The following is a 27401-nucleotide window of genomic DNA, read 5'->3' as shown; positions in this document are numbered from 1 at the left end:
TTTGCCTTTTTCTTGGTCAGTTCTACATGAAATCTTCACAGCAGGTCTTATATCTAAACCAAGTCCTCAAATATGTCCTATTTGTTAATCCTTTCCTAGAAGATAAAATGCTCATCTGAGATCCTCTGACTATCTTTGTTTTAGCTGCCTGCAATAGAAGATCCTTCCTGTGTGGGAGAAGTAGCGGATAGTAAGATGCCATCTCAGTTACATCTGAAAACCAGGGAGGGTGTTTATTGACCAAACAGGGGCCACTAGAATTACTCTGCCTTTTCCTTTATTCTTTGAATTGCCCCAAGGAGTATTGCAAGCAAGGCAAAAGGATACAGCAATCCTTCTAGCCACGGACAAGAAAGCATATATGAGGCTACGGGGTCAGCAGTTCCTTCACCTAGAGAAGAAATGGGAAATCTTCATGTTGAATATGAAAGCAAAGAGGTTGAGTGATAGGTGACCTAGGGCTCTGATTATTGAATGAAAGATGCCATTCCTCTGGTCCTATCCAATCTGCTCAGCCAATCCACTTTAGAAAATAGAGGAGTTGTTTGCTAGTACTTACACTGCATGTCATACTTCGATAAACCTGGAATGGATAAACAGTAAATATCTTCTTTCATTTTATTACACTGAATATGCAAATGCTAGTTTTAAGTATTACAGTATTCCCATCTCTTACCTCCCTTGGAAAAAAATTAACATTCACTTATTTCATGTGCTTCAAAAATTTTTGGTAATGGCATTGGAGCTACTCACTGGGAAAGGGACCGCCCTTCCTCAAGTGGTATTGCTAACGCAACCTCAGGTTGGGACAGTTGCATGGGAGAATTCAGGTGATCAGACACTGATAGGAACACAGAAATGAGATAAACAGGGGTGCTGCAGGTCCAACTGACTAATCTCTTGGCAACCAGAGGATACTACTACCCATTAGATGACTCATTTAAAAGTAAAGAAATATAAATTAGTCCAACTGAGGTTCCCCCCATCTCACACCCCCTTATGCTTCATGTACATTAGCAGGCCATTATATGGGGTGTGGTTGGGTAGCTTTTTTTTTTATTATTTTTTTATTACTATTTCCTTTGAAGGATTTTGGAAAGGAGTGGGGAGGAGAGAAAGAAGAGAGTTTGCCTGACCATTAGATAGGTCTCCCCTTTAAGGGCTTACATTTAAGGGCCAAACCACGTAATATATATTCTAGTTCAGGGGTCGGCAACCTTCCAAAAGTGGTGTGTCGAGTCTTCATTTATTCACTTGTATGGTTTTGTATGGCAGTAATACATTTTAATGTTTTTAGAAGGTCTCTTCCTATAAATCTATAATATCTAACTAAACTATTGTTGTATGTAAAGTAAATGAAGTTTTTGAAATGTTTAAGAAGCTTCATTTAAAATTAAATTAAAATGCAGAGCCCCCCCAGACTGGTGGCCACGATCTGGGCAGTGAGAGTGCCACTGAAAATCAGCTTGCGTGCCACCTTCGGCACCCGTGCCATAGGTTGCCTATCCCTGTTCTAGTTGAATCAAAATATTTGAACCTGACTTAACCTCTCGGTCCACATACAAATCTGAAAAGCCCCAATGGAATTCTATGCTGTGGCAAACCATTGACAAATATGTCATAGCCTTAACATTAGGAGATTAGCCTTTGACATCCTTTAGCTGCAGCCCTGGAGCAAGGATGAGCACAGAGAGATTTATTTTTGGATTATGTCATTACAACTAATCCACACCAGATTAAATAGGCCTTTGAAATGGGTATTTAAAGCCTCACACACTCTTCCAGTTAAACCCTTTACCTTCTACAGTGAAATGAGTAATTTCAGCTCATAGAAGACAATATAAAACAAATACCCTTTGAGAGGATGCAGCTTTCATCACTTGGTTTTCATGGTCAATTCCACAGAAAGGATTGGATGGATTTCCATCCCATAGGCAAAATCATCAAGTCTGCCACCACAGCAGAGAATCTCTTAGTACCCTCAAATCATGTTCTATTCCACTCCAGGGCATTGTGTATCTCAGCTGCAGCGTCCAATGGAGAGAACAAACACTTGAGACAGCAAAATTAAAACAAATGCACAAGAATTCTGCAAATTCCTTTATCTGCATATACACCATCAAGATACAAGGCAAACAAAAATGATGGGCAATGAACAACCATCCTGGTTTAAATTGTAATGGTAGCGGTGAAAAAAACCACAATGCTCAGGTGGCTGGTTTCTTCCACCTACGAAGCAGGATACTGTAATAGCTAGTTAAGATAACCACATCTAAATTTCAGTTTCACTGTTTAATTAGTATCATTTAGACATGTTTCTAAAAGAGTGTTGAAGCAATTAGTCTTTATCAGAATGTCTCTATAAAGCTGCTTCTGAACACTCATCAAGTTCTTATTTCAACCTCACTAATCTAATTTACAAATTTCTGTTAGTCTACTTCAATACAACTTAGTTTCCCCTCCATGGATTACAATCACAAGTTACAGAAGAAGAAACAAATGTGCACTTTCCATGCATCTCCTGTACATAAATGTACATAATATGCTGGTAGCAAAGATTTACTGTTGATCTAGACATTTCACATTAGAAAGGCTGAAGACATAAAAGAATTTTTAAAATGGTGTGAACAGAGCAGACATTTTAATTTTGAAATACTTCTTCCCCAGGAAAAAATAACTAACTTTCCCCTCTACAAATCCAGCAGCCCCAGAGCTGTATTTTGAAGCCAAAAATTATGGTCTGCTTCTTTCTTGGGTCAGATATCATAACATGGCAAACCAAAAAGCCTCACACATAGCAAGTGCTAAAATATTTAGGGTTCCCCTTGTTGCATATGTAACTACTATTGATATTAACAAGAGTCATGCATGAGTATCACTGGGGGGAATGGCAGCACAGCTCCATTAGAGTCCCTCTTATAAGCCGTTGTGTACAGCAAATCTGAAATTCAGTACTGTTGAACAAAGACAGAAGGACGGAGTCATATTATTACTTTACAAGTGTATATTAGGAATGTACAGAATCCACTTTTTGGGGATACACCAGACACCAAATACTAGTTGCTATTTCTCATCTGATCAGTCAGCACAAATACAGACGGTCTTGTGTTGCCTAGCAAGAACTCTTGCTAATTTGCCTCACAAAACACTAGATCTACTGCTACGAATAGATAGGTATGCTGAAGCATGAGAATAATTGACCGACTGGCAGGGACAGAAGAACTTTCCCTGATTTCTAGACAGGTGGTTCAACACTATTTGACTGCAGCATGGACTCTGCCAAAAATAGATATAAATGCCATTCTCCCTCTCTTAATTCTTTAAATATCTTTTAGGTTCTCTCACTATGGTAATACAGCTGTTACCCTGCTACAGATGCTGGGTCCAGAGAAACTGGAACAAGAATGAGTGTTTCTCTATACAACTGAAGAGACCTCTCAAGAGAAGATTCCTGCAACATCACTGCGACAGGAAGCCTGAGAACAGAATCAAAGACTTAATGTTTTCAAGATGTAATTAGTTGTAAAAGTCACCAATAAGTTTTATATGAAATAAGCTTTAAGAAGTTACTTACTTCATTATTTCCTGGGTACTTTTTTGGCAGTACCTTTGAATTAATTGAAGATAACACTGAAATTCTTTTAAGTGTTATTCAGACAAATGCGTCACATGAGAAAACAAAGTTAGATGTTAAAAATGCGTTAGTTTTGCTCGGATATCTGCATATGCTATTTTTATGAAAAATAAAAGGGAAAGATTATGGAAAATCACAGATCATATTAAGAATCTTGCTATCTACAATAAGCATTCCTTATATAGTTTTCTGAAAGATAAAAAATATACAAAATAAACAATACTATATATTTTGCTGATAATAAAAATGTATCAAACTATTTACAAACTGATAAGTTTTATGTGAAAATTTAATCCAAAACCAGTATTCCAGTAAGAATTCAAATGCTATTCACAAGCATAATTAAAGCACATATATAACCTGAACTAATCTGTCAGTCAATGACCACAAGCCATTTGGGGTTTTAGGCCCTGCCTGCTTATGTCAGTGTCAAGGATTAACTACGCTTGTCCATTTGGTCTTTCAAACTTGCCCTACACCTCATTAAACTATTTTTAGGGCAATTTCTCTGTGTTGATCCTCTCTGCTAAACCAGCAACCTGATATTTAATTTCCTTTATTCTAATAATTAGCAGCTTTAAGAAATTAATGAATGTATTGATTTCTAGCTTCCTTGATAGACAATATTCAGTGACTAAAACACATCCATTCCTAAAATATTTCCTTTAAGAAACTGGGATCCAAGAGAAACACACAAAAGAGTGAAATGTGGGTGCAGGGAAGGGAAAGAACCCATAATTTTCTGAAAAAGGATAGTGGTAAACCATCAAAGGTCTCAATGTGTGAGGAAAATTCTTAAATGCTTGGGCACAAAGTACAGCAGATTTGTTTATTTGGGCATTATCTTAGGCTGAGTGAAAAGTAGGAGAAACTTTCAGGAAGAGTGTGTTATATGGCATGTTCAGCCATAGAGGAGACCTTTGGTGCAGCTGCTCCCCATCTGCAGGCACTAGCCAACCTGGCTGTAGCCTACCCTGCCCCCTCTAGCACACCGCAAGTAGAGATAATTGCAACTCATAGGTATACCTATGCCAGCTTTAATCTAGCTAGCGAAGCTAAAAATAGCAGTGAAGATGCAGTCGTGGCACAGGTTATACAAGTCTGCCTGATTCCCCAGGTATGTACTCACATTCCTCACTCATGCTGCTGCATCTTCACTGCTATTTTTAGCCACATTAGCTAGGTTAAAGCTAGCGCTGATATGCCTACACAAACTGCAATCACACCAATTGCAGTGTAGACATATCCTAAGAATAGTCATACTGCCAAGGTCGGAGTTGCTGGTCCTGAATCTATCAATCTGGTAGCTAGCTAATGATACTGACGAGTACCCCACTGACTGTAAGGGATTCTCCTGCCCTTTTCACCTGAGGACGAATATCTTCTCCTTGCACCTTTCTACAAGTTCCCCCTTTTATCTAGTTTCTTTTGTGGTGTACTCATCAGTGGGCACTTTCATCTTAAGTGAAACTTCTTTATCACCTCTCACTGTCCCATTACTTCTTTTACAAACTTTCCCGCAGAGATCTGTGGAATTTAGATCTGAGTACCTCAGGAGGTTTGGCCCATTAACATTTTAAACACTAATTTAGCTCTTGAAGGAACGGTCTATCAAGTAGGTTTTTACCTTTACTGGCAATCTAAAGATGATTTAAAAAAAAAAGTGCTACATGTATTCAACACAGTATGACCCTAATCAAGCAAGGTGAAACCTTGTCAGAGAATGATCGTGGGGAACTACTGGATCTAGTAACCTACCCTCTCTGTGTATATGAAGTAGGATGGCTGAATTTTACTAGTATCCACATGACAAAGCTGCACCACTTACAATGAAAGGGCGTATACTTGCACAAAAAACTTACTACACCAGGTTGAACCATTATTGTGGTATCAGCAGCCAAATATGTGGTGGGACTCACCAGTAACCAATATGAACAGATCTATACAGCTGGTCCCACACCAGCGTAGGTCACAAATGTACACTGACCTAAATCACATTTAGTAACCATTCCATGGTTGGAGATAGGGTTAATAAAGTTGAAACAAATTTGAAACCAGCATATGCATGTTTATTTATAGACTTGCCTATAAATAAATAAAGAATAAAGAAAAATATGGGTGTAGAAGTAGAATGATAGTTTATCATCTTTAAAAGTTTGGGGTTGAAAATGACTAAAGCATCTGAAAATTAACAAAGTTCAGAACCTGGAGTAAATGACTGCTACTTGTATTTATTTTTCAAAACTGAAATGCAATTAACACACAGGCCTATAAATGAGGTATGAGTAAAGTCAGCAACAAAGTGTAACCTGATTGATTACTGCAATTATAAAAATATTTACTAGTTACAATTAACAAAGTTCTTTATTCAGATGGCTACTCAGAGTTAATTAAAAAGGTAAGAGTGGTGAAACACAAACTTTACAAGCTTCCATTAAACAGACAAGTATAACTGAAATCATAACCAACACACATCAGTATAAGAATAAGCTGAGTGGTTTCCTGTAGTTTGAACTTTTTACTTGCAGCCTAACCATGGTCAAAGACTTTTGCAGGCATCACAGCAAGAGTTTTACTTTTTAAAATAAGTCCCCCAAGTGTAGGTTACCATACACTGTAAAACTGAAGGCACCAGAATATTGTCTATTCTACAAAATCTTCCCTTTCAAGTATTCTCATTAACAATATTAAGGGATGCTCTGTATCTTTAAAAAGTGTGGCATCCCCACACACTCACCTGCCATCTGCTACATATTCTAATCAGGTAAAATTCCCTGAAGAGGTTTTGCTCAGAAGCCTACGAAGACAGGTAATCCCTTGGATTAAACAGCATCACTTTTAACCATCTGCACACTAGATACCAAGATCATCATCATGTGTTAGTCACCTTACTGACAAGTATGCCTATGTTTTTTTTGCTGTGCTAAACACATTGTCACTGGGGGTTTGTTCATTACAAATTGTGTGTTTATGTTAGATATTTCATCTCTCTCTACACAAAAGAATAAATGGATACAAATCTGACATCAAGAATCATAACATTCAAAAACCAGTGGGAGAACACTTCAACCTCTCTTAACCACTCAGTGACAGACCTGAAGGTGGCAATTTTACAATAAAAAATCAAAAGACTCCAAAGAGACACTGCTGAACTTGAATTAATAGGCAAATTAGATACAATTAACTTAGGTTTGAACAGAGATTGGGAATGGCTGGGCCATTACACTAACTGAATCTATTTCCCCATGTTAAGTATCCTCACATCGTCTATGGGTCATCTCGATTATCACTTCAAAAGTTTTTTTCTTCCTGCTGATAGCTCATCTCAATTGATTGACCTCTTACAGTTGGTATGGCTGCTTTCACCTTTTCAAGTTCTCCATATGTATAAATATCTTCTTTCTGTATGTTCCATTCTATGCATCCGATTAAGTGGGCTGTAGCCCACGAAAGCTTATGCTCAAATAAATTTGTTAGTCTCTAAGGTGCCACAAGTACTCCTGTTCTTTTTGTGGATACAGACTAACATGGCTGCTACTCTGAAACTAGATATTTTTAAGTGTATTATGTCAAATATAAATTTATCTTAACAGCCATTTCAATTCCTCACTGATGCTCTGATGATTAGTTGGATCCCTACAGGGACTCAAATATTCTTTTTTTAAAGCAAAGAGCCATCAGAACATCTCTTCTTTTCTGTTAAAACCCATTCCCACACTAAAAGACCCACACAATACAGCAGATTGGGGAACTGAGGAGAAAACTAAGCAAATCAAGTTTCTCACTGTATTTAAATTTTTCAAATTTAAAGCACTAACAAATCAGTGTTGTTAGAATTAATTCCCTAAAGTGCCAACCAAGCAATTTACAAATTTAGTACCTCTGGTTTAGAATCCAGACTACCAGAAATAGCTCTACTGTTGCTGCAAGGTAAATGTTTGCAAATATAACAGTTCTACTTTTACAATTCACATACAAATCAAAAGGTCAGTTATACGTTTACACAACTGTCAAATCCTAAAAGGCCCGATCTCATTAACACAGTTAATCCATCTCAATACTTTTAATATATCCAACTCTAGACTTGGATTCTGCACTATCAAACTGAGTTTTACCCTTTGCATACCAAATCTTGGTACCTATGATCACCACCTTTGAAGCCCAGTCACCTGGCAATACTTGATCTATATCAGAGTCTCTCCTATAGCATGCATGAGAGTAAGCTGCTCAGTCAAAAGTGAATCACATTCAGACAGCATGTATGTATTAAATTTGTGAATATATGAACATCTCCAATAACCACCATACTAATGCAAATCAAATCTTTCCTTGACAGATACTGGATTACTGCAGAATGATTATGATTTAGATAATAGCATAGGAAGTACACTTATAAGGTTTGCATACAATACCAAGCTGGGCAGGGTTGCAAGTGTTTTGGAGGACAGGATTAAAATTCAAAATGTTCTGGACAAACTGGAGAAATAGTCTGAAGTAAACAGAATGAAATTCAATAAGGACAAATGCAAAGTACTCCACTTAAGAAAGAACAATTAGTTGCACACAAAATGGGAAATGACTGCCTAGGAAGGAGTGCTGCACAAAGGGATCTGGGGGTCACAGTGAATCACAAGCTAAATGAGAGTCAGGAGTATAACACTTGCAAAAAAAGCGATCATCATTCTGAGATGTATTAGCAGGAGTGTTATAAGCAAGACGTTTTCTATAAGGAAAGACTGAAAAAACTGTTTAGTCTAGAGAAAAGACAACTGAGGGAGGATGGGGGAAACATGATAACAGTTTTCAAGTACATAAAAGGATATTACAAGGAGGAGGGAGAAAAAATGATCTTGTTAACCTTTGAGGGTAGGACAAGAAGCAATGGGCTTAAGCAAAGGTGGTTTAAATTGGACATTAGGAAAAATTTCCTGTCAGGGTAGAATAAACTGCCTAGGGAGATTGTGGAATCTCATCACTGGTGATTTTTAAGAGCAAGTTAGACAAAAACCTGTCAGGGATGGACTTTAAATAACACTTAGTTCTTCCATGAGTGCAGGGGACTGCATTAGATGACTTCTCCAAGTCCATTCCAGTCCTGTGATTCTATGTTTCTAATGTAAGTGGACCTTAGTATGAATTCTTTTAGCGCTGTGCTAAAACCTGGCCATATTACCACCAAAAAATCTGTTACACAGCAGAAGTAATGTAAAGAGTTCTCATGTTCACCTCTTTTCAAAGCTGCTGACTGATGAACAGTCCCTTAGAATATGCATCAGGGTTCCAGGTTCATAATTGTTTCCGTAGTTTTGACAAGTTGTAAAGTGTTGTAATTGTATAAATCTATTGCCAATCCTGTGAAGCATGCAGTATTTAGAAATATATACTGGTTGTTAGTCATTTACCTTTTTGTATTTTTTATCGTTTCTTTCTGAAAAAATCAATAAAAAAAAACTTTTCCAACACTACCTAGAATTCCAAAAAGATAAGATGTCTTGTTTGCTTTTGCAGAAACTGATAGTTGACACGCGCTGCCTCTGCAGCTCCCATTGGCTGCAGCTCCCGGCCAATGGAAGCTGCAGGGTCAGCGCTTGGGGTAGGGGTAAGCATGCAGAGCAGAGCCCCCTGATTGCCCCTACATGTAGCTGCTGGAGTGGGACCATGCCGCTGCTTCTGGAAGCAGCATGGAGCTCCCCCCAACCCTGCTCCCCGGCTGGAGTGAGGCAAGTCCCAGACCGTACTCCCCAGTGGGAGCTTGAGGGCTGGCTTAAGACCCCTGGGCTAGGGACACCATCCCTGCCCATCCTGGCTAATAGCCATTGATAGACCTATCCTCTATGAATTTATCTAGCTCTTTTTTGCACCCTGTTATAGTCATGGCCTTCACAACATCCTTTGGCAAGGAGTTCCACAGGCTGAGTGTACATTGTGTGAAAAAAAATACTTCCTTTTGTTTGTTTTAAACCTGCTGCTATTAATTTCATTTGGTGACCCCTAGTTCTTGTGTTATGAGAAGGCATAAACACTTCCTTATTTACTTTCTCCACAATAGGCATGATTTTATAGACCTCTACCATATCCCGCCTTAGTCGTCTCTTTTCCAAGCTGAAAAGTCCCAGTCTTATTAATCTCTCCTCATATGGCAGCCATTCCATACCCCTAATATTTTTGTTGCCCTTTCTGAACTTTTCCAATTCCAATATATCTTTTTTGAGATGGGGCGACCACATCTGCACACAGTATTCAAGATGTGGACATACCATGGATTTATATAGGGCAATATGATTTTTTCTGTCTTATTATCTATCCCTTTCTTAATGATTCCCAACATTCTGTTCACTTTTTTGACTGCTGCTGCACATGAGTGGATGTTTTCAGAGAACTATCCACAATGACTCCAAGATCTCTTTCTTGAGTGGTAACAGCTAATTTAGACCCCATCATTTTATATGTATAGTTGGGGATGATCTAGACAGTATTTGGTCCTGCCATGAGGGCAGGGGATTGGACTTGATGACCTCTCGAGGTCCCTTCCAGTCCTAGAATCTATGAATATTTTGTAGCTCTTCACTGTCTGCCTGGGACTTAACTATCTCGAGTAGTTTTGTATCATATGCAAATTTTGCCACCTCACTGTTTACTCCTTTTTCAAGATCTTTTACCAATATGTTGAATAGGACTGGGCCCAGTACAGACCCCTAAGGAACACCACTATTTATCTCTCTCCAGTCTGAAAACTAGCCATTTATTCCTACCCTTTGTTTCCTATCTTTTAAACAGTTACCAATTCATGAGAGGACTGTCTCTCTTATCCCATGACTGCTTACTTTGCTTAAGAGCCTTGTGTGAGGCTCTTGCTTAAGAGCCAAGGTGAGGGACCTTGTCAAAGGCTTTCTGAAAATCTAAATACACTATATCCACTGGATCCCCCTTGTCCACATGCTTGTTGACCCCCTCAAAGAATTCTAGTAGATTGGTGAGGCATGATTTCCCTTTACAAAAACCACGTTGACTGTTTTCAAATGTGTGAATTATGGTGGCAAGATCCACATCAGACACAAAAGACTGCAATCTTCTAGACACAGATGCATTTAGACTGTAAGCTCCTTGGGACAGAGACTGTCTCTGTGCCAGGTGCTATACAAACACAGAACAATGGGGTCCTGGTACATGATTAGGACACCTAGGCACTCCAGTAATACAAATAAATAATAAATTATTAGAAGTAGGTGTCTGTATGCACCTTGATTTTTTGTTAAAATCTGGATTTCTGCCGTTCATTTTAGATAGTCTTTAAATTTTGTAAACAGAACTTCAAAGTAAACATCCTAGCTTCTCAGGAAACACCAAAGCCATCATCCTGCTCTGTATCAAGTAACAGCTCTCATTTTGAAGGCCACAGAAAAATTACAGCTTTGTGATGTAGTCACACAGTACTAAATTAAATCATCTCCAAAACACTGTCTGCTCTATCAAAGGAAATGCTGGAATCATTACCCTCAAGAATTACTCACAACTGATCGTAAGAGTCAAGGACCTGAGAAGTGATGCCGTGCCTGGAAGAGGCTGTGCAAGTTGTGGACAAGCTTCGAACAACATTTTTGACTTCAAAAACTGTGGAAGACTAGAATTGCTACAAAATCAAATCAAAATAATTCTTTGTATTACCACAGATATCCCTACTGGGAAAGAGAAGCCCGACGTAATTTTATTTATGGAAGAGCTATTGTCAAAATTACTATTATTACAAATCAGCAAGAACACTATACAAGTAACGTAGTGTGTGGGTAATGCAAATAGCAGTCATTTCGCTGGAAATCTTCAGCATTGAGGCCCTGCTGACATATGCTCCAACCAATTTAGTTATGCTCTTTGATAGAATCCAAATGCTCTCAGTCCCAGCTGAAACCTACCTTGTCATCCTAAGCTAAAATGATTTAAAAAAATCCTCTCCTCAGAGGTGAAAGACAGACAGACAGCTGGAAATTCACCCTTTCAGTGGTTTCGGGGTTAGTCTCCCCCCCCCGCCTCGTTCTTGGTACACAGCATTGTAAAATACATATATTTAACAATATAGGACTCACAAGAGACAGATCATGGCTAGAAACAAACAGCCTTGAAGCTCTGCATCAGTTCATTGCTAACTCAATGGACAACATTCTCCATGTGTCACTAGACATTAACCTGAATGCACATTCTAACAACGGCAGCTTTTCCTTTAGCTTCTAGACTTGGGCATTAAATATTTATTAGTGAAATATTTGCAAACTGGAAAGCACAAAGTTGCCTTTAATATTACTTTACACACTTCAAATTTATTTTATATTTCTTTTGATATTTAAATTAGCATGGTCCCAGAGCACAGTAACCAATGGATTGACTGCTTTGGTGCAATTCCCCAGATGAGATACTGCTTTATAGCACATTCAAAGACAGTCAAATGGAACTGAAAATGCTCAGCACCTTTGAAAACTTCTGCCACCCAAATCTGAAAATTCTGAGTGTAGCTTATACTGTGCAAATTTTGCAAATAAAAATGGTAATGTACTGTTAGTGGTAAGATATTTTAGGAGTAATTTTCTAGGCACACAAATTAAGTGGAAACACTGAATCTCCACATTTGGCTTATACATCTTTTCTTAATATTGCAAACTGTGATTACTATGATACTTATGTAAATTGAAACACTCTCCTTTCTGATCAATTTGCTCCTCCTGCAAGATTTCTTGAGTACAGAAATTCAGAATCATTTCAAGAAGAACCGTGATGTCACAAACACTGGACTGACATCACTGAATAAATCAAAAAGGGACATGGAATACATATGAATAACCCATATATCTGCAGACAGCCAGTTCCTCTTGTGAGGCTGAAACACATCTTACCTATCAACCAATGCTATGTGGAACAATTAGACTCTCCCACAGTCCTGCAGAAATATCTCAGATCAAGGGTCCAACAGGGAAAAGAGCAGTTAGCATAAGCTTTTGATGAGGAGGGAACTTCTAATAAGGATTTAGTTGTTCAACATCCTATAGATCTGGGTCACTGAAATGTCTATCAAAAGGTACACAAGTGTTCTTCACAATTAAGTCTGCGTGAAGGGACCTTTTCCCATAATCTAAGACTCTCCGGCTTAATCAACGTGCCTTGGTGTTAAGAATCATTTTAATGTACAATGTTTGGATCAAGCTGACATTTTCAAGCAATTTCCTTTGCATGTCTCTCAAACACTCAAATATTTCTGGTGCCACTGCTTTTTCAGTGAGGCTACAAATATAATGTTGTCTAACACCACCATGCAGTAAGGTATTCTAAAGATATATAACAAACTATTCTAAGGCCTAACAAATTTAGGCTGGGTTGTAGATCTGTTGGATTCTAGGTTACCTGGAACTGCATCAGCTTTAAAGAGTTGTGACAAATGAAAAAAAAAATCCTGTAAAGGACATTTACATACCAGAAACTAGGAGTTCAAAATTTGTGCCTCAACAGATCCACACTGTAGGATTAGCATGCCATGGAAGCATCTGAACCATTGACAGAAGTAAAAGTTTATAGAATCCATGCATCTCACTCAGTTTCTAAGCCTTTTGGAACTAAGGTATAAAAGGCCCTTTTCCACCCAACCAGCTCAACTGCTTCCAACTTCAACAGAATCTAATCACAAAAAACCTGAAAAGTTCTTTGAGAAAAGTCTCTTGGAGGCAAATACATCCTTGGTGAGGATGGATAAACAACATATCCAGTATATGAAGCTGGAAACAACATTTTTCTCAGCAATCTTCTAGAACTCATTGCTTGCTTGTTGACAGGCTTTATCAGAGGAATTCATATTCTATCCTAACTAGGTTTTTCATGGTACTCGGTAAGCGACTTGTGCAGATCCTCAAAACTACCGTGGAAAAAGGGAGTCCTTTAATATCAGCTCTCTCTCACTCTCTCACCTTTGGGGGGAAACAGTCAATGAATTTAGAAAAAAAATATTTTTTAAAAGAGCTTCTCATCCTAGTCTTCGTAAGACTATGCTCTCTGCAGCTGATTCATAGACAGAAGAAGCGGGGAAAGGAATAACGAAAAGCTCTGTCAAAACAGCCAACTGGATATATCTCCTTCCTCTGGGTCAAACAGCAGCTTTTCCCCTGCAAGATAGTTAGGCAAAAGGAGGAGCCCTGATGCTCTAAGGACCTAAATGCAACAGCTTCCCTTCTCTTAGTGAAGAGCCTCCACTTGATTGCCTCCAGCAGAACAGAAAGAGGATTTGGACACTAATCAAAGCACCGGAGGATAAGAGAAAAGAAGTCATTTACAGGTGCTGTAAATGATCATCCGTTTCTGGAGTAGGAGAGATCAGTCACAGATGCTGCAGGGAGCATCTTACTATCTGGCTGCTGCTCAGCTGGATTTGCAGTTGAGCCATGAAAGGGGACCCTAGCTAGTTCTTGTAAAAATGGCAATACAACCACTCTGGAGAATATTTATTGAGCTCTGCTAGCAGAAAGGACATAGTTTAAGACAAGGCTAGAGAGAGCTCACAAGTACACTTCTTGCCTTTCTTTCTTGGGCACACTCATTTTGTAAGTAAGACCAGGAGAGAGTTTTAACTACTCAAAACAGAGAAGGGATTGAAAATTAAGCACCCTCAGTCTTTTATGTGTCAAGGATCTCAGCATTATCAACTATCCATGTTTTAAAACTGAGTCCAAGAATTCTTATCTTTTCCTCCACTTAAAGAAAAAAATCCCACTGGCAAGGTTAACAGCTACTATGATAAGCAATCTGATGCGAATGGTAGAAAATCATCACAAATAACCGAGTAAAATAACAAAGTGCTATCCTATGGGAACCTTTAGCACAGCTTGTCAAACTGTCATGGAAGTATCAGCCCTCACAAAAAAAATCTACTTGCCATCCTTTACAAAGATCATCATGAAAATGAAGAAGCTATCCCAGATATACGGTCCTGCAAGTCCGCCTTCCTTGTAAAATCTAAATGTCAATCACATTTAAAAAGTCAACTTTCCAAATGAAAAAGGAAATGAAATCTCAAATTTTCCAGTGCAGCAGATTATGTAATTGAACGTGTTAGTTTAAAACTAAGTGTTCTGTTTCAACCAATATTTACTGATAGAATATTTTACTGCATAAACCCCCAAACCATCAGCACACATATTAGTAAATATTGATTTATACTGTAAGTGTAATACCACCACTGGCCCTCACATCCAGTCCATCTGCTTCACGCTAATTAAGAGCAGTTATCACAATCTGGCATCTGTCTAGGGAACTAAATTCATGTATATTTTCTAAAGGAAAAACCCACATGTACCAGACTGTAGCATGATTTATGATGTTTGGAACGAGTTCTAAACTTTGGTTTCTCCTTCCACTGCTATCAAGCTGTTGCGAAATTTCTCTACACGCTGTATTTGAACTTTCTGTTCCTTCTGCAGTATCTGCCAATTAAATGAGATTTGCCAACTCTGCAAGAAATCAAAAAGGCATTACTTACCTTAATAAATGGTCAAACTAGATCCTAGGAGTCTAATACCTGTTTCCACAGAAATCAAACTGAATCCTCCTAATGGAAGAACACAAGCAAACCATGTGTGTATTAGCATTCTGCTACAATACTGTTTTGTTCCTATGAGTTTTTTTAAATCCCTGAAACCTTTAATAAAAAAATAACCCTGTCACCTTGTTACAGTTACCCTTTGTGGTATACTAGAGACAACGGATTTAAGTGAAATGCCAAAGAGGATTTTATACTTCACTTTTGAAAAGAAATATTTTCCCTTTGACCATTTAAATAGGATAACAATCGAAATCACTATCTGGGTATATGCTTATTGAATGTATGCCTACCTAAGTCAGCAGCAAATAATTGGCTCAACTCGTGATTGAAGGGACACTATCAGAGCATTTAAACACGTTAGGTTTTGTGTAAAAATGGTTTACAAAACCCAGGATATCTGCATGTTTATTAAAATGAATTGGTTTGCATTTAAACATTCCCATTATGCTTTAATCTAAATACTGCCTCACTGTGGCAGGCCATAAAAAAAGAAAACAGATTAATTTATTTTCATTGTCCAAGCTTAGTGAAGCGCAGGTGAATGACATAAAATGGTGAAATAAATTTAAAAAAAAAATCCAACCCACTTAACTTTTTACAAAGTCAGAGACAGGTATGTGCAAATATCTAACGTAGTCCCATCAATATTTACAGTTATAAAAAATATCACATTTTTCTTTAAAAAAGTTTTTCTACCCAGTTGCTACATGAAAGGCCTGCGCGCACATGTATGCACACATGAGGAAACCACAATAAAACTGACTGAAGACAAAATCTTGTTGAATGCACAAAGTAAAACATTTTCTAATAATTATCATTTAATGTGTTATTTGCATCACCAGTAGTTAAAATCAACTTAAAAATCATACTACTTTAAAGTTGATGCCTTTTTAATAATCTGAAATATTGTTAGAAATACAGGTAAAGAAATTTGTTCTAAAAAAATGCAAAAAAGGTCACGACATATGATATGACCTGTTAGAAATAAGTGAACTTCAATTTTTAAATTCCATCCATAATAAAAGCAGTATTTTACTTGTGGTATCATCCCTTTCTTGGCAGTTTATGTACAACATTGATTGAAATTAAAGAGACCCATGCAAATGCATGGAGTGACAATTTCAATATGACATTTTTAATACCATTTTACATGGTGTCATAGTATTAATCCTCAATTTGAACATTAGAGTTCAAATATGAAGTACTAGCATGAAGTTCTCTAAGCTTAATCTCCAGCTTAGATCTGATAGGCTGCCACCAGATCAGGAATTGCTAGGGCCTGATCCCCCCTTTCCTCTCTCTGGTGTCCCCAACCCTCCCTTGGGTGGGACACCCAGATCCAAATCCCTTGGATGCTAAAAGCAGGGGAGAAAACCCCTTCCCCCCTCCTTCCCAGGCTTGCCTCTTGGTCTAGCCTGCAAGTATCAAGAAACCGGTTTCTCTGCTTCCCAAAGAGATAAGCGTTCTCTGCCCTCAGGACAATTGAGATGCAAAATACCAACAGCTTGGCTTTGCCTTTCCCCGTGCCTGCCTTCCCGTGAGGGAGACAGGTACCTGATACAGAGGTTTCACTTTCTCTGCCTTACTAGAAAAAGAAACTTTCCACAAGGTTCCTACAAATTAAAATCCTTCCAGCCAAATGCACAATTAAACTCCTCCCAGCCAAATGCACATTTGCAAATAAAGAAAACAAACATAGGCCTAACTTGCCTGATCTACCTAGTACTGACTATTCTGAACTGATAAGAGCCTGTAGCGGAGAGACTGGAGAGAAACCTGGTTGCACGTCTGGTCACTCGCAGAACCCAGAGAGAACAACAACCAAAAACTAACACACACACACAGAAACTTCCCTCCCTCAAGATTTGAAAGTATCCTGCCCTCTGATTGGTCCTCTGGTCAGGTGTTTGGTTACCCTTTCCAGGTAAAAGAAACTTAACCCTTACCTTACCTATCTATTTATGACACATGGTATCAGTAACAAGTAGTTTGTAGCTTCATGCTGTGGGGACCACCCTGACTCCACAACAATGTAGTTATGCCAGTGCAAGTTTCCTTCATGTAGACAAGGCTTCTATTAACATAATTCCTGGAGCAGATTACATATAGCGAAAAGTGAACCAGTCTCAGCCTTGGTCCACACTACAAACTTATGTCAGTATAAGTAGGTTGCTCAGGGGTGAGAATTTTCTACACCCAGATTATATAGTTATACCAATCTAACCCCCAAAACAAGAGGACTTTCCCCATCGACATACCCACTGCTTCTTGGGGAGGTGGAATACCTACAGTGACAGAAGCTCTCCTGTTGGCATAGGTAGCATCTTCATTAAGCGCTGCAGCTGTACCACTGCAGCACTCTAAGTTTAGACAAGCCCTCAGTTACTTACGCTTTAGCATACAAGGAGAAAAAATGTGATTCATCAACGTAAGCTGCTTCTCTTTCAGTGTTTTAGGTGAAAGGTGCAAAGATTGCTGCTGTTCACTGGTCACACATATAAGTGATAAGGAAGAGAAAGGTCAAGCACCAACTAGAATGAATGGATGTGAGAAGCTGCAGGATGCTACATAATATGACAATGACTCATGAAAATAAAAATGGGATACAGAGGTTTTTTTTTTTGAACAAGTGGCCTTTTTTAGAGGCAAATCTCTTCCAAATCAATAGTGACTAAAAGTTGTTGCCATCCGAAAAGTGTATAGTAGCTTTTGTTAAATGACTGGAAGGTGGGAGTTTCGTCTAATCTCCAACAGGCAAGAGTATACATCTGTTATCATTCAAAACCAAAAATTCTTGTTGACAGACACGAAGAAACCAAAGATTGAATGAGTTTGAGCATGAACTACCTACTTGCCCCAGAGGTGTGTGTCTACATCAAACTTAGAGTTTTGCTAATAAACTACAGAAAGAAACTTACATCACTGCTGGGCATGCTGCATCAATTTTTTTTAAGTGTCAATCTTTCACAAACACTGAGTACAGTTAATTAAAGAAAACTGATGCTAATAGCACACCTATACTAAGGAAGAATGAAAAACCCCAGTAAATATCGACCCTGGTCTTGATAAATCCCCTTGCTCACCTGATAGTTGTGGGTAGAAAAATCTCTCTGGGACATGAGAGTGTTTAAGCCACCACTATCAGTAGAATAAAACTTTCCTTTAGAAAGAGTTTCTAGCCTTTGTTGCAAAGCTCTGGTTTATGCTTAAGTTAGGGCGACATAGCTACAGCGCTCAGAGATGTGAAAAATTCACACCCCTGTGCAACATATCTATGCTGATCTAACCTCTGGTGTAGATGTGGTTAAGTCAATGGAAGCTTCCATCAACCAAGCTACCATCGCTCAAGAAGATGAATTATCTACAGCAATAGAAAAACCCCTTCCATTATTGTATAAAGCATCTACACTACAGACTATAGCAGCTTAACTATGGTGCTAGAGCAGTGCCATTGTAGCACCTGTAGTGCAGACATGGCCAAAGATAACCTTCCAAATACAAATGGACATGATGTTTTCTTTAACCTGACAGCAGTTCTAGCTCCTCTGTTCAGTTTCCTCAAGCAGAAGAGTGAATTGACAAGATGGATGTGACACACGTTCGGTCACAGAGACGCCCTTGGGACTGTCACCTCATGTGCTGAGACTACCTCTGAGCCCGTTTTCCCTGGCAGCTTGGGACTTCAGAACCCTGCTTTGTTGAGTCAGACACGCTAGCCTGCTGCAAACAGAGACTCAGGTCTGAACCACGTTCCCCAAAAGCTGCAGCCTTAACTGAAAATGGCTTAGAAAGTGCTCCTGTCTAGCACCCAGATACCCAGTTCCCAATGGGATCCAAACCCCAAATAAATCTGTTTTATTCTATATAAAGCTTATACAGGGTAAACTCATAAATTGTCAGCCCTCTATAACACTGACAGAGAGATATGCACAGCTGTTTGCTCCCCCAGTTATTAGTCACTAACTCTAGGTTCAATAATAAGCAAAAAGTGATTTTCTTAAGTATAAAAAGTAGGATTTCAGTGGTTGCAAGTAATAGACAAAACAAAGTAAGTTACCAAGCAAAATATAACAAAACATGCAAGTCTACACCTAATACAGATAAAAATCTCACCCTCAGAGATGTTCCAATAAGCTTCAACAACAGACTAGACTCCTTTTTAGTCTGGGCCTAATCCTTTCCCTGGTACAGTCATTGTTTCAGCTCAGGTGGTAGCCAGAGGATTTCTCATGACTGCAACCCCCTTTATTCTGTTCCACCCCTTTATATACCTTTACCACAAAGTGGGAATCTTGTGTCTCTTAGGGTCCCCACCCCTCCTTCTAAATGGAAAAGCACCAGGTTAAAGATGGATTCCAGTACCAGGTGACATGGTCACATGTCCTGTGAGACCCCCAAGCCTTCATTCTTCCCGGCCCAAGTAAACAGAGCCATCTATAGTCAATTGTCCTAGTTGATGAGAGCCATCAAGATTCTAAACCACCATTAATGGCCCATACGTTGCATAAATACAATAGGACCTCAGAGTTATAATCTATACTCCTAGTTTCAGATACAAGAATGATACATTCATACATGCAAGAAGCATATTCCAGTTACATTATACTCACACTTATTAGCATATTTTCATTCAATCATATGGAGTACAACGTCATAGGATGTTTCATAGGTGCTATTCAGAAGTCTGCTAAGATTAATGAAACTTGATAATGTTGTCAATTAGGATTGGGGTTCCCAGAATCTTTAGGAACTAGGATGGGCTTCTCATTAGGGCATGGGGCATGCACCTTGCATGTGGCACATCCAAAATCTACCGTACCAGCCTCCAGCTAGGTGTATCATAAGATTTTTCCAAGCTCTGCTCCCACAAGTATTGTAATTAGTAAATCTATTTCAACTTGAAATTTAAGTTTCGGGAATTAGGAGATCAGGTAAATTGCAGTATAGCACTAAAATACAGTTTAAAATTTATGAACAAGCCAAAACAGATGCATCAAACTGATATCTATAAGTTGTTTTCACTCTCCTGCCTTTGACAAAAGTTTTATCACATATGAGAGTGCACGCAGTGTTTGACTGCCAATGACAAGTGGAGAAGAGTACCAAGCAAGGCACATAAAAGGTACCAGCACAGACTTGCCCGCATGCTGGCAAGGAGAAACATTTTTCTGAAATAAAACACAAAAAAAAGCTAGCTGGGGAAAAAACAAAGAGCATACGTGAAAGAGAAAAAAAGATTTTCATGGTCTTTCTTTTCTTCAAGAATTAACCATGGAGCTTGTTTGCTAGTATCAATTTTATGTACATTAACAAAAATCCCTTAGCAGCAGAAAAAATAATTTGCAGCTAGAAACTATCAAAACCAACATAGTAAATTACTAACAGGCTTAATTCCGGTAAAATACAAACATATGAACAATCCCTGTCCCTGATATTCCTTATAATCTTCTCTTTCCAGAAATCTTATCTCCATTCTCACTTACACATAGCACTGTTCAGTTCAGTGGCCACCTGCAGTACAAATTTTTGAGATTTTACTTGCTTGGTTTCTGTTGCAACTGGTAACTCTAATTTAGTGACTCAGGAACGTTTTGATCCACATGTCCAATCCCATTAGTCAACAGGCCAGATCCACTGACCCAGAGATCTACAAAATACCCAGCCTGTAATTACTTGTGAATATCTTCCCTCATTATTACATCGTCTTCAGAATAAAAACAAATGGAGCTGAAACAGAAGGAAAGAACTCCAAAACGAAATGGAAAATGTTCAAAGACAAAATTAACATATGCTCCAGGGTTGTCTGTCCCATTTAAAGACATAGGAGGAGTAAGAAAGGCCAGTGAGGATGAATAAGTGCTTAAAAGGCATGTGATGGATGAACAGGTATACAGATCAAACAAAAACATTCAAGAATGCCAGAGCCAGGCAGATTGCAACTGCAAGCAAGAGTACAAAATAACAAAGCAAAATTCAATATTAATGTAGAAAGTTTTTTAAAGTCTACATGAATTTTGGTTGAGCAGTATCCCTGTCCTGTCAACTGTGTATATTCTTTATTCAAAAAATTTCTGTCTGCCTTATTTGCCCTAATTATTTGAATCAATGCAACTATTGCATATTAAAAAATAACTATCTGCTTCCCCTCTGTGCTTTGCCCCAATTAATGTTTTCAGGATCTCTTCTTTGAAGAATCATATCAAGCCATACGTTCCCAGCTTTTCTATTGATTTTTGAGTCCATCAGTTTTCCTGTCATGTTCCTGATTCTCTTAGTATTTCCACTTCCTTGTGAAAGAAAAAGTATGCCTATTTCTAACATATCCCCACTCTCCTCCCACACAAAAGAAGAGAGTTTTTTTAAAGAAATTTCTCCTTTCAATAAAATACTGTTGTTGTCAATCTGAGTACAAACCCTGATCTTTACTTTTTCTTCATGTATCATTAAATATCTTATCCTGTGATGTGATACATCAGCACAGTGAGAACAGGATAAATTCACATGGATTCAGTGCAAATAAGGTGACTGTATTAACTATTCAAATAATTCTGAGTTGTCATACAGGGAAACTCCCAACCATTTGGGGGAAAAAACTTTTCATATAACACTGCACTGATGATCAGTCTATACCAGCAAGCATGATATTAGATTAGATAAAACTATTACTGTAACTAGATATTGTTCTGAGGTGACATCTGTAAATGCCAAAAGTTTGATGAAAAGATGAAAAAGGTTGACTAATGAAGTGTAAAAAGGATCAGTATTATCAGATGACAGATTACAGATTAAACAAACTGCTAAAAGCTAACACCATGCACAGAAAGGCTTACTGTTAAAACACACAGACAGTTTTATCTGCCTTAAAATATAACTGCAAGTATATTGATAAACAGATTGAGAAGATGGCTTGGTTCATTGCAACTTCGAAGTGCAGTACTTCCAAATGCTCTTCTGCAGTGCTACTTGTAACTTCCCATAGCAGTGTCCTTTTCCAAAACACAATACAAAGCCTTTTGGCTAAGATCTAGTGTGCAGTCTGCTATCTGATATGACCTTCATCAAGGAATAGATGCTGCCCTTGCAAGAGGATGCAACGTCTATTAGGTTCTTCCAACTCTAAGTACTATGTTCCTGTGTATTAAAGAGGATAGACCTTAACTATATACACAAGAAGAAACGGTTGAAGCAAACAAACTGCCTGACAACACAGCAAGAGTTAAAGAGAGCTCAGCTAGCCCCAGCTTAGCCCACTGTAAGTGCAGCCAATGCCAGGTACGGAGGGAGGAGAGAAAGAGAGAATCTGGGTCAGCTCGGGGCTGCCTGGAGAAGAAGCAGGAGCTAGCCTTCTCTACCTGAGGGGAAGGGATGCTAGCCTGCCAGCCAAGGTAGCCAGCTGGGAGTAACTACTGTCTCCTCAGCCAAGGAAGACTGCAAAGGAGACCTATGAGACTCTGGCATCTAAAGTAACTAAGTGAGAAAAGCTCAGAGACATTGTGGGATTTGGCCTCACCAACCTGTCCGCTCGAAGAAGCCTGGGACCATGGCAGGGCACTGCCCAAGATCCGTGAAAGGGTGCTATTGGAGACAAGACACCTAGCAAATTGGACTAGAGGGGCCACGTCACAAACTGAACAGGACCCCACAAGGTTCAGGGGTCAAACACACACAGGGCCCTGGGCTGGGACCCAGTGAAGAGGGATGGCCTGAGTCTCCCTACCCACCGCTGCCTTAAAGACTGAGGCTCCTCAACCAAACAGGGAGCAGAAAGCCAAGCATGACAACCACTAGGCCACCCGCCCTCCAAGCCACCTGGTAGAGAACAATTTTTCCTTTTTAACCAAAGGGATACTAGTACTGTGAAGCACTGTTTGACCTAAGTGTCAGACTGAACTGAAGTTTGTGTTTTAAAGCATTAATGTGTAGACTATTTTTGTGCTACAGAAAGTGAGAAATAAATGCCAATGACTGAGCCAGACACATGGCTGCAACAGACATCCTCCGCTTAAATCCTCATCTACAACCACCCTACTATTCTGGTCATGAACTTCTCAACACAGTCTCACTGTGTTAAATTTTGTGATGAAAATAGAGGGACCATGATGAGACCAAACTCATTTTTCACTTGGAATAGAACCTAGGTCTCCAGAAGTGAAAGACTACTACGCTAAATACTGAAATACTGAGCCACTTCTCTGAAGTAGTATGAGTTACAAAAATATTTTTAAAAAGCAATGCAAACTACTAAATAGATTTCAGTTTAAAAAAAAAAAAAAAGACGAAGAAGAAGTTAGGCCAGGATAAACTCACCTCCTCTGCTAAATTTAAAGAAAAATCACCACCACCAGAGCGGACTAAGAAAAAAATAATGTTGTCATAATATTCCAGGATATTAATACATCCTTTAATTAAAGATGGTCTGTCAAGTAACAGCAACTACTTCACCAGGAAAGGTACAGATTTACTGGAAATTCCCCTCCCTATCTTCCTCCTACAGTAGTAGAGAACAGAAAAAAAGAGACAAATATTTTATCTGCCTTCATAAATAATCATTGCAGGTACTATAAAGTAACAGAGAATTACTGAAAAGGTGGATTTACAAAAAAAACCCCAAATAATGCTAAATGCCCTTTATAAACATAAAACAAAGGGATCCTGTCAATTCACATTTGGCCCAAAAATTAGATTCTTACGTAAAAGCTTCTTTTTACAAAATTTAAACCCAAAAGAAATGTTTCCATGATTTAGTACTAATTCCAACAGCAACAGGCTTTCGGTTTCCCACTCCCCACCAAAACATTGCCTTGCACCATTTCAATCTGAGCACTGCAGAACTAGTGCAAGAGAACCTGGAAGCAGAACTGACTAGACTATTTTCAGTTGACCAAGCTGAGAGGAAAGGAAGAAATTAAATCATACAAAACAGTAAAAAATAGAAATATTAAAACTCTCAGCTGTAGCTACCCAAGATCTTATTGGTAACAGATGTAAGGAGGTTAGTCAAGACCATGAGTGTTCAAAAAAGAAAGCCTCCTTGTGAAGAATTAGCTTTGCGTTCAGTTTTTTTCTCTCTAACACTCAGTTCTTCACCTCCCTTCAGACATGAGCAAACATCCTTACTACTCTGACATGTGAGAAAGCAAGAAAAAGATCCATCAGAACCCTCTGGGATTCCGATGTCCCTTCTTGAGCAGTTCAACATATTATCAAGAATGCTGCATGTAATTCTGGTCACCCCATCTCAGGAAAAGATATTAGAATTGGAGAAAGTACAGAGGAAGACAATAAAAATGATTACGGGGGTGGAACAGCTTCCTTATGAGGAGAAATTAGAAAGACTGGGAATGTTCACTTTGGAAAAGAGACAACTGAGGGGGGGATGTGATAGGGGTCTATGAAATCAAGAATGGTGTGGAGAAAGTGAATAAGGAAGTGGTATTTACCCCTTCACAGAACACAAGAATCTGGGGTTACCTAATGAAATTAATAGGCAGCAGGTTTGAAACAAACATAGGAAATACTGGGTACTACTTCACACAGCACAGTGTCAACCTGTGGAACTCATTGCCAGGGTATGTTTTGAAGGCCAAAACTATAAGGGGGTTCAAAATTAAGTTAATGGAGAATAGGTCTATCAATGGCTATTAGCCAAGATGGGCAGGGACACAATCCTACGCTCTGGGAGTCTCTAAACATCTGACTGCCAGAAGCTGGGACTGGACAATAGGGGATGGATCATTCAATAAATTGTCTTGTTCTAGTTCACTGGTTCTGAAGCATCTGGCACTGGCCACTGTTAGAAGACAGGGTACTGAGCTAGATGGATCATTGGTCTGACCCAGCATGTCCATTCTGATGTTCTTATGTTCAGACCAACAGAACCAATTTTAAGCACAAGCAATTACTTCCCCTAATGCTGGCCTATACAAGGTATCCCCCTGCCACATAAGATGATAGGCTGTAGTGATCCTCCCTTGATATAACAAGATCAAAGAGAGAGACAACCCGTGGACTCACGAAAAGCTACTCACTGTCCAACCCCTCTCCGTCTGGTAACTTGGTCCCTCACACAGAAACCAGCTCTAGAAACAGAATAGCTTACGTGTCTTTAAGAAGTCACCAGGAATCTACCACAACTATTCATGTGCAGACCATGAGTTTGCCCCCGCCCTCCCTCTCCCACGCAAACATTTCCTATTTCATAACTACTATTAAGCAGTTTGTGTTGTAAAAAGGCAACGGTCAAAATGATTCCTATATGGCAGGACTAAGTCAATTTTTCTGAACAACAGTTGCATTTTCAACAATCTTAAAGATGGTCTGCAAAAGGGTTATTTTAAAATATGGCTTATTTTCTGTTTTGCTTCTTCGTGATTAATAAATGGAATTAAAAGTGTGGGTTTGGTTTTTTGTTTGGGTTCCACTCACTTTCTTTTACCTCAGAAATATCTGGTAAACCAAACTTGGTCTTCCCAAGGGTCTCAGAGGATGTATATTTAATTCTCACACCTTAAATGAAGGGGTGAGAATGCTGAAGTGTTTCTTTCTCCAAAATATTAGTTGCTCAACTTAACCCAGTGTTAACAAATACCAAAAATCTAAGTTTTGATCAGTATGTCTAAAAACCCATCCTCTCAATTTTCACTCTCCTAGCTCTTGTAATGTCACAATTTCACTAGATCTCTAGGCACTACAGAGACTTCCAGAAAAGACCAGACTTGAATTTCTCATGCAAAGACAAACCGAAAATAAAGACTTTTCAAATATATTTGAAGACTTTTTAAATGTAATACACAAGCAAAAAAAGCTCAGCCCTTTCACCCGCTTTTAAGATTACATTTAAGTGCCATGAGGCTAACAGATTTGAGGAACATAATATGTATTCTGTCTGTTGAGGCAGGTCAATTGCTCTGTGCAAGTACCTAAGGAAGCAGAGATGAAGCAATTCCAGATCACAAGTCACTGGAGTAAGGATATCAAGTATTGCCTTCTCTGCTAGTCAAGCATCACAGGTTCAACAGAAGTCACTCAGACATTCTTCTCCTTGCTGGAAAAGAAACCACACCAAGACAGAGCCATCACTATTGTAACAAAGGTTTTAAAACTTAGTAATATTTCTCATATCCTTCAGAAAATAACTGCTTTCAAGGAAACACTGAAAAATGCTGAATATTGAAAAATATTTGCATAGTATGTCTGTCATAATAAGCCAAATTGCTGTAACTCAGATGATCTTCAAAAATGTTTTAGATCTGATTATGTCACCTATGACACTGTGATGGCATGGACTAGGCTCTGAGCCCCCTGCTGAAGCCTTGAGGACTCTGCCATGACCTGCCCCAGAAAAGGGCAGTGGAGAGGGTCCTCCAAGCTGCCTATAGAGGCTGTTTGAGACACAGCCAATCAGGAAAGAGGCTGCAGGGAGCATCCAATCAGGGCCCAGTAGGCTCGTATAAAAAGGAGCTGCAGGGCCAGAGTGAGTTCAGTCTGCTGGCAGGGATCAGGGAAGCAAGAAGTGCTCCTGGCTGGCTGCAAGGGCTGAAAGGACTGGACAGATCAGTTGCTGGCAGAGACCAGTGGAGCCCAGGAATAGCTCCTGGCTGGCTGCTGGGACCAGGGGGGGAAGCAATGAAGGAGCTCCTGAGTCACTGCCAGGACTCAGCTAAGACAGGCTGTAGGGAAGTAGCCCAGGGAAACAGAGCAGCAACTAGTAAAGACACACAGTATGAGGCTGCTATACTTAAAGGGTCCCTGGGTTAGGACCCAAAGCAGGAGGTGGGACAGGCCCCCTTCCCACCAACCACTGGGGAGAAGTGGCTACACTCTAAGGAAGGGAATTAGAACTGTAGCACTTCGGGGAAGGGAGCCACACTACTGGGACTGACTTAGCAGGGAGCTGTGGTTAGCAAGTCCAAGAGGGGTGGCTCAGCACGAAGGCTGGGGTCACTGAGGCCTCAAGTAGAGGTAAGGACTCCCCAAGGATGCTGCTCAGTACTAGAATAGGAACCTTGCAACCTAGCTGGACCAACTGAGGGTACTGTGATGGATTAAAGACTGAGCCCAGGGAGGGCTGCAAGACATTTTGGACTGTATACCATGAAACGAGTTTGTTTGTTTCACATATGGACAGAGTGCGACTCTGCCAGAGGGCTAGGTCACCAAAGACCCGCCTGGCAAGTGCAGAGATCAGGGGACACA

General features: G+C 39.3%; 1 protein-coding gene across 5 annotated transcripts in view; it reads right to left on the bottom strand.

The window, feature by feature from the left end:
- The window catches only part of DNAJC5 (DnaJ heat shock protein family (Hsp40) member C5), a 54232-nt gene that overhangs the window by 14781 nt on the left and 12050 nt on the right, over positions 1 to 27401 (bottom strand). For 2 of the 5 annotated variants that reach the window (XM_032766285.2, XM_032766284.2), the window contains one exon: positions 15144 to 15212. The exons of 2 other annotated variants lie outside the window; for them this stretch is intronic. The gene's annotated coding sequence lies outside the window, so the exon portion shown is untranslated. Of the gene's footprint in view, positions 1 to 1853; positions 1950 to 15143; positions 15213 to 27401 lie in introns of those variants that run through there. One more of the 5 variants, XM_075072199.1, reaches the window with a different exon arrangement.

The sequence above is a fragment of the Chelonoidis abingdonii genome, chromosome 14, assembly GCF_003597395.2.
Source record: "Chelonoidis abingdonii isolate Lonesome George chromosome 14, CheloAbing_2.0, whole genome shotgun sequence".
Taxonomy (NCBI): Eukaryota; Metazoa; Chordata; order Testudines; family Testudinidae; genus Chelonoidis; species Chelonoidis abingdonii.
This window is presented reverse-complemented; position numbering and strand designations above follow the sequence as displayed.